An 11,754-nucleotide genomic window follows, 5' to 3' on the forward strand; every position below is an offset into this window, starting at 1 on the left:
TTGCCGAACCGCTAAGTTACGGGGACGTAAACACACCAGCATCAGTTGTCAAGTGATGGTGGGGGAACAAACACAGACACACAAACATATACACACATATGCATATATATATTTATATACATATATACGACAGGCTTCTTTCAGTTTCCGTCTACCAAATCCACTCACAAGGCTTTGGTTGGCCCTAGGCTATAGTAGAAGACACCTACCCAAGGTGCCACGCAGTGGGAATGAACCCGGAACCATGTGGTTGGTAAGCAAGCTACTTAAGCAAGCTACTTAAACAAGCTACTTACCACACAGCCACTCCTGCGCCTATAAGTATTTTATAAATGCTTTGATATCATAATCCACTGCTTTTCCATATTTTATTTTATTTTACTTCCTTTCTGTTTTGTTAACAAGTCCCTAATCTACTCTGATCCAAGAGACTTGCTCAAAGACGTTCTAACCATTATCACCTCATCTTTTAGAACCACGTTATCCAATGTATTCTTTCTTTTCCTTTAATAGGGGAGGGTGTGATTGGAGGGCAGTTTGGATGTTCTTTCTAGTATGTTGTTTGCCCATGTAGAGGCTCCCTCGCTGGCTCATAATACAAGTTGCACATGACGTGGATGTTAGTTTATCATCTTTAAACCTAGTTACCTCCCTCAATTTCACTATTACACTGCACCGTCATTTCCCTCCTTCTCCCTCCCCCCCTGTGTATGTGTCTATATATATATATATATACACACACACACACACATATATATATATATACATATATTTCATTTTTTGTCATTTTATCTAGTTTCAGCTCATGAGCTGTGGCCATGCTGGGGCACCAAACGTCTAGTTAGAATAAAGGCAGCTGACGAAGGATTAATTCCAAGTGGCTATCTGTTTTCCTATGTGTTCGTTCCGTTGTCTGTAGTTCATTGTTCTAACATCCTGTACCCTGATATGCATCTATATACACATGTAGATGTAAGTATGTACATATATGTGTGTATACATGCATATATATATATATATATATATATATATATATATATATATATATATATATATATATACATATACATATATAATCACTTTCTCAACGTCTCTGCTTTACTGGTACCACCAGTCAATGCTGGTCTATTTCTGTTTGTCTAGTCACTGACTAAGCTTGTAGCATATATGCACTCTCTCTCTCTCTCACACACACATACACACACTTGTGAGGGGGCTAGGGTGGAGTGTGTCTGTATGTATGTGTGAATGTGTGCCTACATGTAGAGACCATGAGTCACTGCCAGTGATTTGTACTCTTTATCTCAGTATGTTTTCATGACCATCCATTTCTCATCCCAGTCCACTTTACTCCACTCTCTCTGTCTTTCTCTTCCACTCTCTCTCATTCTCTATCTCTCTTTTCCTCTCTCTATCGCCCATGCTCTCCCCCTCTGTCTCATGAGCCAATGAGTGAACCTCTACGGACGTTATTTGTGCAGCAAGAAATAGCTGCCAAATCACCCTCATATCACACTGTCTGTAAAAGAAAGGGTGATGTGGTCCTAGATACGTAGTTCCTAGAAAAAAAAGATGGACTAGTCTCATCAGGAACGACTTTTGATCATAAATCTTTACTTTGCACAGAGGTGATCTATGACAAAATGGCAACAGCTTCTCCATCGTGTGGTCATCATCACTTCGAAACACAAGTCTCTCTCTCTCTCTCTCTCTCTCTCTCTCTCTCTCACTCACTCCCTCTCATACTATCTTCCTCATCAAGAATTTCTCTCATGGCCCCTTCCTGCTTATGCGCCAATACTTGTACTCCCTATCAACACCACCCCCTGTGCTCCAGCTGTTTACATCTCAGTCAGTTTCAGTTCTAAACTCTCACCCCTATTTCACACTCACACCACCACCATCACACGAAGGGAATCACTACCTCCACCTCCTCCTTCCCCCCACCAACCACTCCACTGTAACCCCTTCCTTCTCTTTGGCCCACTGTAACTTGAATTATGAGTGACTGCGTGGTGTGTGGGAGGATGTTGGTGTGGGGAAGGGGACGGAAGTGTAATGTGGCCACAGCTAGGTAAAGAGAGGTGTGTTTCCCCTCCATCCAACATCTCCGTCACCACTCTAAATGTACTGACTGTGTCAGATATAACCATAGTAACTATTTTACTTGCAGGAAGAACCAGTTTCTAGTAGAAAAAAAAAATAACTTGAAATTAGTACAGACATAAAATTATGAGTAGAACAATAAAGGGTTATCTTGTACTTTGACTGTGAGAATTAAAAATTATGTCAATTTATGAATATAGTTTTAACAAATGGTTAGGAGGTGCAGGAGTGGCTGTGTGGTAAGTAGCTTGCTTACCAACCACATAGTTCCGGGTTCAGTCCCACTGCGTGGCACCTTGGGCAAGTGTCTTCTACTATAGCTTCGGGCCGACCAAAGCCTTGCGAGTGAATTTGGTAGACGGAAACTGAAAAAAGCCCGTCGTATATATGTATATATATATATGTATGTGTTTGTTCCCCCAACATCGCTTGACAACCGATGCTGGTGTGTTTACGTCCCCGTAACTTAGCGGTTCGGCAAAAGAGACCGATAGAATAAGTACTAAGCTTCCAAAGAATAAGTCCTGGGGTCGATTTTCTTGACTAAAGGCGGTGCTCCAGCATGGCCACAGTCAAATGACTGAAACAAGTAAAAGATTAAATACTATGTAAAGATGCACTAAATATGTTTAGAGACACTAGTATTGCTATTTTCAGTAACATACATATGTCAGTCTTATTAATTTGTCAATGTCATTGGTTATTCCAGTTGTACCACTTACAAATGCGATGAATGACGACACATTCCTTAGCTTCTGTATTATTTATATTCAAACAGTTAAGTGAATCTAATTTCTTAGCATCTGAGCTTGCTTTTATTTGATATTGTTCTTCTTTAGTATTACTAGGTGGAATACTAATACACTATTGTCATGGAAAACAGTGGCAGATTTATCATTTTGCTATCGTGGTGTCTGTATGTTTAAAGTTCCATAGTATTTTCACATTGTCAGTTACCAAACTAGACAGCAGCTCATGAATATCTCAGAGTTTTGTCTCTAAGTTCTTGAGCTGGATTTCCAAGCATATGTACAACAGCTTTGATATTGCTTATTATTCATAGGGGTCAATGTTGAACATCCTGCTTTGTTTCTGTAAATACATTTGCATGGTGGCTATGAACTGACATATACCAGTACCCTATCAAAATCTTAGGTAAACACACCACCTTCACATAATTAATTCTTCGTTCTTTACCATGATAAGTTATAACAGTTGCAAACCTTTTGAATTTTGTTTGTGTATCTCTCTTCAATCATCACTGTGCCCCCCCCCCCCACACTTTACCATCTGTTTCCCTATGATAAACACTGACTTTGGTGACATTTGTCATATACATATTCCTTGCAACATTACTGAGTGGTCACAACCTGCTCTTATACAAAGAATGCTTTTGTTTCTACTGTACCATCAGGTTGGATTGGATTTTTTGGTATCCAAACCATAATGAACTTTTTATTTATATACAAGGTGTCCAGTTTTCAGAAGTGTTTGCTATGTAAAGGTGTGCCTTTATAGTTGTCAAATATAACAAAGTCATGAGTTAGTGTTAAGAATGAAGTTACCCATGGTAGACATAGGCTGAAAAACAAAGGAGGAAACTTCTACATTTTCACTGGAGCTGCTAGAAATACCAGCAGTCAACTCTCCTCAAATCACACTTCTTCATTTTTGTTTTTTAAGGATGGACACATTTGATATTGTAATCCTGAAGTAAAATAACAAGACAGGATAATGATAAAAGTTTTAACACAGGTTTGATCACAGGTCTGTTCAATCATGCCATCGCCTTGGGTTCAACAACAACAACATAGCCCAGAGAATAAATTGACGCTAATCACTCACGAAAATTTGAGGTCATAACATAGATGTTAGAAATCCTCATCATCATCATCATCATCACAGGGAGGTGGGCGACGGGGTCATGCGATTGAGTTGAAACATGTTATGGCTTTGGTTGCCATTTTGTTTAAAGGAGATTATCATTTCTAAATAAATATTAATGGGAGTAGAATTTTAAATTTTAAATTGAAGAACAAGAAAGCAAATGCATTGAATATACATATTTAATTTTTGTGTGCTCTCTTACACATTACAAATTCTTAACATTTCTAGTCAAAGGTAATCGGTGTTTTGCTTGGTTTAATTTTCTTTCCTATCAAACCACAGCTTGTGATCTAGTTTGAGAAGTATTTTGTGTCTCTTGAAGAAAAGTTTTTCTGCTCTTCATGTCTGTTTTGATAGTGTATTAAAAACTTCAGATAATTCTTGCCAAACCTTGTAGATTAAGTTTTCTCTGTTGCATTTACTGATCATGGTTTCCAAGGTTTGTTCCCAGATGTTTTTTGTCACTCTTCCCCAAGGTTCATTCAAGATGGTATAATACTCTGTTTTTTGTCTTTTTACTATAGTGTCAAATAGGCAAACCATTTCGATTACAACACATAGTTTCTTCTTGTCAACAGCTACAATATCTGGCTAGTTATGTTTTATCCTTCTGTTAGTTTGTATCAGAAAGTCCCACAACAACCTTATTTCATTGTTTTCTCTTCTCACAAAATGGTTATAGCAGTTTTCTGTGCATGCAAAACCAGATTTTCTGCAAAAGCCCCAGTTTATTGTTGTAACAATCTCATTATGTCTGCACTTTTTGTATCCTGAGCAAACCCTGAACTTTCTGATACAATGTGAGCTAGAGTTTCATCTGAACCATGGCACATTCTGCATCTGGGAGAGCAACCTTGTTAATCTACCAGTTTATTCTTATGACCCGTTGTTCCTCTGTTGTCAAAATCATTCTCTGTCTCCTTCTTCAGTACCCTTTTCCTTAGCAATATTGAGCCCTCTTTGTCTTAAGGTTGATGGAGCGACAGAATCTTTAGAGCATCAGACAAAATGCTTTGTGATATTAGTTCCAGTTCTTTACATTCTGAGTTCAAATCTCATCATGTGTACTTTGCATTTCATCTCTCCTAGATCAGTAAAAGATTGACACATTAGATAATGTTGTCCCTGATATATATAAATAAGATGTTTTCGATCATTGCTCTTCTCAGTCAGATCTAGTCTTGGGTTAAACCTCAACAAACTAGCTCAAACAACAGAGCGAATTAGCAACAGGTTGGAAATCAACAATCACTATATTGTTTAACAACATCGACACCCTGCATGCATGATGGTAACATGCTCATGTAACAAAACATTATATATATAAAAAAAAAATTGGACATGTAATACATAACTTGGAAGCAACACTGTGGATATGCCAATACATACAAGCTTGAGACATGACAGATTTCAGTAACCATTGGGAAACCGACTATAATAGTAATTCCATTACTTACTAGCAAAATCTGAAGAAGGAATTTTTATATTCCACAATATTATATTAGACTATGAAGAATTAAATTATTTGTAACAGTTATTATAGTCCACTCTGCATCGTTGTACGATTCCAGACATGTTGCATTTTTAATTCTGTTGTTTTAAACAGATTAATTCCTCCAAAGATCTAACACCAGTTTATCATGGATACTTGTCCTTCATCCCAAAAAAGTGAACTGGAAGGTTCCTTTATAAAACAGTTGGTTGAAATTACAGGATGACATTGTTGCTATTTCTAGCAGTTTGAGTGACTCAGTGAGCAGGAAACCAAACAACCATCCAAAAGAGAGTTCATCAGTTTGTATCGTGTCACCGGCATTATGTTATATATCCATGACCAAAATATTTCACCCTCAGTGTGTTTAAGTCTGAAATCACTTCATTGAAGCAGACCTATGGTCAAAGGTGTATCAGCTAGGATTACTCCTTTTTTTCAAGCTAAGTGTATCTAGGACTATCCAATAGATTGTTCTGTCTTTTTAAGAAGTGGGATGTGGCTGCTATTTCTTGAAAGCTAATTTATTGGTTTTTCTTTCAAAAAAGTCACCCATTTTGTATTTGAAGGGGAATAAGCAGCAGTTTTTTACTTCATTATGATTCAAACAGGGAATTACTGCAAAGATATCTCTTTGGGAAAGGTAATATTCCTTACATCACAATGTAATATGTGTACCTTTCTCGAAGAGAAATCTTTTTAGTTATTAATTTTCAAATATAACATTTATGAACACAAGCATTGTAGTATGTTTAGGAAATTTGTTTTGCAAGCATATGTTCCAGTAAAACTCTTCTACCATAAACTTGGAAGACCTCAACCCTTGCCAGTGAAATTTGGTAGACAGAAACTTTGTGTAAGCTCATTAGATAAAACTGTGTCTGCTCTTGGGTGTCTGACTTAATCAGTTGGTATAACACTAGCATATGGTCCCTTAGGTGCCTTCAAATGTGTTTATTCTGTTCTAAATATTCATACCAAATTTCTAGACTGAGAATAACTTTTTATTTTGACATGTTGCTTCCTACTTCTGTAATCTAGTAGTCCTAAGAAGTGTTTATCTTTCCCCCACCCCACCTGTCATGAAATCCATAAAAAGACTATTTTTAATTATGTGATATTGTAATTGTTGGCACTCTGTCGCTTATGACGTTGAGGGTTCCAGTTGATCCGATCAATGGAACAGCCTGCTCGTGAAATTAACGTGCAAGTGGCTGAGCACTCCACAGACACGTGTACCCTTAACGTAGTTCTTAGGGATATTCAGCGTGACACAGTGTGACAAGGCTGACCCTTTGAATTACAGGCACAACAAAAACAGGAAGTAAGAGTGAGAGAAAGTTGTGGTGAAAGAGTTCAGCAGGGTTCGCCACCGTCCCCTGCCGGAGCCTTGTGGAGCTTTAGGTGTTTTCGCTCAATAAACACTCACAACGCCCGGTCTGGGAATCGAAACCGCGATCCTATGACTGCGAGTCTGCTGCCCTAACCACTGGGCCATTGCACCTCCACGATATTGTAATAAACTACCCAGCATTTGCTCTAAATATATAGATGTTCATACCCAATCGGGAAGGAAGCATGACTTCTTTCTTATTACTATTGCTCTTTAGTCCCATGCCTGTTTTGATCAAGCTGAATAGTAATCGAACAGCATTTTGGCTATCACCATTCTCTATAGTTTGTTCAAGTATTCTTTGGACTACATACATTATCTAATGCCTTTAAAGGTGCTGGTTAGTGATTTGGCTGCTGTTTCTAGCAATTTGAGTGATCATGTAGGCTCTTTCAGTGTCTGTTTCTTGTTTGTGTCACCCATTGTTCAAGATTCACTCATTAAATTAACATGCAGAAATTTACAATTTAATTATCGTTTCCTTCTTAACTATTCATAAAATATTCCCATTTTAAAATGTAGCTTTCATGTGTCAGCTGTAGCTAAATGGACTAGTCTTTCATATTTTTTCAGATTTTTTACACCCCAGTTACAGCTAAATGGGCTTGTCTGTGTATAATGTTATTTCTGCTCTAACACACCAGTTGTAGCTAAACTGACTAATCTATCTATTTATAACATATTATTCCAGTTTTATCACACCAGTTAAGATGCAATAGACTGGTCTATTTCTCCCTTTGTATATTTGTTATCTGCATGTGTGGGTGGAGTGCAGGCTAGATCACGGCCTGTAGTTTTAGTGCTGCAAGACTTCTGAAAGTTAGAGGAGTTCTTTTACCTAATCTTTACCTATGTATGATTAAGATTAGTTCCTTGATATCATCAGCTGGCAACCTAAAAACTAACATCTTTGCTAAAATGCAACACCATAATCACAAATAGCTCTGTGAAAGAGCAATTTGTACCCCAACCAATAAGTTTGTTAACAAGATAGGCGCAGGAGTGGCTGTGTGGTAAGTAGCTTGCTTGCCAACCACATGGTTCTGAGTTCAGTCCCACTGTATGGCACCTTGGGCAAGTTTCTTCTACTATAGCCTCAAGCCGACCAAAGCCTTGTGAGTGAATTTGGTAGATGGAAACTGAAAGAAGCCCGTCGTATATATGTATATATATATGTATGTGTGTTTGTCCCTCCACCATCGCTTGACAACCAATGCTGGTGTGTTTACGTCCCCGTAACTTAGCGGTTCGGCAAAAAAAGACCGATAGAATAAGTACTAGGCTTACAAAGAATAAGTCCTGGGATCGATTTTCTCGACTAAAGGCGGTGCCCCAGCATGGCCGCAGTCAAATGACTGAAACAAGTAAAAGAGTAAGATCAATGAACACAATTTGCAACTGTTGCATAGTGATGCATGGCTCAGTGGTTAGAGCGTCAGGCTTACAATCACGAGGTAGTGAGTTCATTTCTCAGACCGCGCTTTGTGTTGTGTTCTTGAGCAAGACATTTTATTTCGTGTTGCTCCAGTTCACTCAGCTGTTGGAAGGAGCTGTGACGTCCCCTGGATAACATCAGTGGTGTGGAAAGGAGAGGCGGGTATGCATGGGCAAATGCTGGTTTTTCATAAACAACCTTGCCCAGATTTGTGCCTCAGAGGTAAATTTTCTAAGTGCAATCCCATGGTCTTCCATGACCAAAGGAGCTCTTTATAAGTCTGTGGATATTCTTTTTGATGCCAAAGAAATTGTGAAATACATCAAGGATTCCTAATGATTATTCTTAGAAACTAAGGCAGAGAGCTGGCAGAATCATTAGCATGCAGGGCAAAATGCTTAGCGGCATCTAGTCTGTCTTTACGCCCTGAGTTCAAATTCTGCTGAGGTAGACACTTGGCCTTTCCTCCTTTCGAGGTCAATAAAATAAGTACTAGTGAAACACTGGGGTCGATGTAATCAACTAGTCCCATCCCACCAAAAGTTCAGGCCTTGTGCCTTTAGTAGAAAGGATTATTATTATTATTATTATTATTATTATTATTATTATTATTATTGAGGCAGTGAGCTGGCAGAGTCATTAGCACACTGGGAAAAATGCTTAGCGACATTTTATCCATCTTTATGCCCTCAGTTCAAATTCCGCTGAGGTAGACACTTTGCCTTTCATCCTTTTGGGGGTCGATAGAATAAGTACCAGTGGAACACTGGGGTCGATGTGATCAACTTAACCCCCTCCTTCAAAACTGCTGGCCTTGTGCCAAAATTTGAACCCATTATTCCTTAGAAACTTGGATACTCCATGTTAGTGCAGTGGTACAAGATTGGTAATAAAACAGCTCTTGTCATGTCTGATTAAAACAACATTATTGACATACCGGTGTTGACATGTTAATTCTAAGAATTCCAATTATTCCAAGTAACACCACATTTGATTCTAAAAGGTTGAAGTTCCCAGTCAGTATGACACTCCACCGGTTACGATGATGAGGGTTCCAATTGATCTGATCAACAGAACAGCCTGCTTGTGAAATTAATGTGCAAGTGCACTCCACAGACATGCGACCCCTTAACATAGTTCTCAGGGAGATTCAGCATGATACAGAATGTGACAAGGCTAGCCCTTTGAATTACAGGTACTTCTAATATTTTGCCAGTTGAATGGATTGGAGCAATGTGATATAAAGTACACAATACATCACTGGGAATTGAACTCACCACCTTACGACCATGAGCCAAATTCCCTAACCAGTGAGCCACGTGCCATCACTTAAAAAACTGGTACTCGGTTGGCTACGACAATGAGGGTTCCAGTCAATATGATCAATGAAACAGGCTGCTCGTGAAATTAACATGCCAGTGGCTGAGTACTCCACAAACATGCATACTCTTAACGTAGTTCTCAGGGAGATTCAGCGTGATAAGGCTGGCCCTTTGAAATACAAGTACTACTGATTTTTGCCAGCTGACTGGACTGGACTGGAACAATAAAGTATCTTGCTTAAGGACACAATGCGTCATTTAGATTTGAACTCATGACCTTATGATAATGAGCTGATTACTCTAACCACTAAGCCACATGCATTCACTACCAGTCAGTAGATATCTGTTGTGTGCCACAACAAACCACAGAGACAAACATTAACGATAGCTGCCAGAGCCCCTGTTTTTTCCCCTTGGTTAATTATATGTTAGTGCCTCGTGAGTCAGAGCATAAAACAACCTCTTTATGTAATCTCCATAAAATAAAACAAAGAACATTATTAATGAAGAAGCTTTGCTGTTATTTCAGTAAATTACTTTTTCATGTTAAGCCTGTGAGTCTTTACAGGCCCCCACCAGGTATTTCAACAAGTAATTTATTTAAGTACTACACTTAGTTGAATAGACTAGTCAATTTATAATATATTTATTTCAGCCTTTATGCACAAGCTTTAGCTAAATGGACCAGTCTATTTATAATATATTTAAATATTGTATTGTTCAGCCACTGTTACATGCCTCTCTCTCTCTCTCCCTCCCACTCTCCCTCCTTCACCTTATATTCTCTCTGTCACTTAATCTTTTAGGAGTATTAACTTCTAATTAAGCGCTTGCTCTTGTCTGCGAACTGAATGAACAAGTTTATTACATGTTATATATATTCATAGTCTGTTTATGGGTAGGATTTTGTTCAAAGTAGCTGACCACCATTAACCTTTTTATCACCAAATTGCTGTTGTTATTATTTCTCCTATGATCTACACCCTTGATTCACCTTACAGCTCACATGCATTAAAATCTAGTAAAATGGAACACACGCACACACACATATGCATACATACACACTGTAGTACATTTATATACTCTCACGTACATAGATGCCTTAACCTGTGAAGGCCAATGAGACATCCTTCTCGTGGCCATAAGCCAAGGAGAGAGCCTCAATGTGGTCACTCAGCCTGCTAAAGATTGTATCTTAGTTTCACTCAAATCACGTATTTCTGTCTTGAAAAATTAATGGACACATTCTTTGATGTAATCCATGATATATTATGTCTGAAAAAAAAAAAAATTATATGATTGTCTCTGGGTAGAATGTCTTTGATCATAAATTAGCTTAATTTGGTTTAACCTGGCGCTAAACAACAACACACACATACACGCATATAATGTGTGTGTGTGAACATTTACAATATAGAGAAAACCCCCCAGGGGAATGTTCCTTACAGTGAATAGCATAAAGCAAGACCCTTACACACATACAGTGAGTTGAAAAACTTAGATCTGTTGACAGAATTACCCTTTTAGGCACACATTTGTCAAGAGAGTATGTTAATCTATATAGTACACAGTATTATAGATCCATTTCAGCTGATCTTAACACTCAGTTTTACACACAAATTAAGCAATTAAGTGATTATCTAAGTCTGTGATCATCAGAGCGACTTGTATGGAAAGCATACTGATAGTAGAACGCTGTTGCATCACTTTCCATACTGCCACTCTGATAAGTACAGTTTTGGTTAATCACCCAGCATGGGAAAAAAAACTGACATTAATGATGATGATGATGATGTATGTATATATATATATATATATATATATATATATAAACAAATAGTAAATGAGTATATGCATATATACGTACAGGTATGTGCATACCGACATCGACCTGTATGTATAGGTGCATATCTGGGTACAGGACATTGCAAACAAAACGTAGACGAGAAAACACACAAGCCACATAGAGAACATTCTTCTTCATCAGCTACCCCCGTTTTAACACCGGCGTTTCTACTCTTTTACTTGTTTCAGTCATTTGACTGTGGCCATGCTGGAGCACCACCTTTAGTCGAGAAAATCGACCCCAGGACTTATTCTTTGTAAGCCTAGTACTTAT

The 11,754-nt window shown here is 38.2% G+C and overlaps 1 protein-coding gene across 9 annotated transcripts in view; it reads left to right on the plus strand.

The window, feature by feature from the left end:
• The window catches only part of LOC106873049 (BTB/POZ domain-containing protein 17), a 52,382-nt gene that overhangs the window by 30,747 nt on the left and 9,881 nt on the right, over positions 1-11,754 (plus strand). Inside the window, exon 1 of one of the 9 annotated variants that reach the window (XM_014920261.2) lies at positions 2,816-2,883. The exons of the other annotated variants lie outside the window; for them this stretch is intronic. The gene's annotated coding sequence lies outside the window, so the exon portion shown is untranslated. Of the gene's footprint in view, positions 1-2,815; positions 2,884-11,754 lie in introns of those variants that run through there. 9 annotated transcript variants of the gene reach the window in all.

Source organism: Octopus bimaculoides, chromosome 22 (genome assembly GCF_001194135.2).
Source record: "Octopus bimaculoides isolate UCB-OBI-ISO-001 chromosome 22, ASM119413v2, whole genome shotgun sequence".
NCBI classification, from domain to species: domain Eukaryota; kingdom Metazoa; phylum Mollusca; class Cephalopoda; order Octopoda; family Octopodidae; genus Octopus; species Octopus bimaculoides.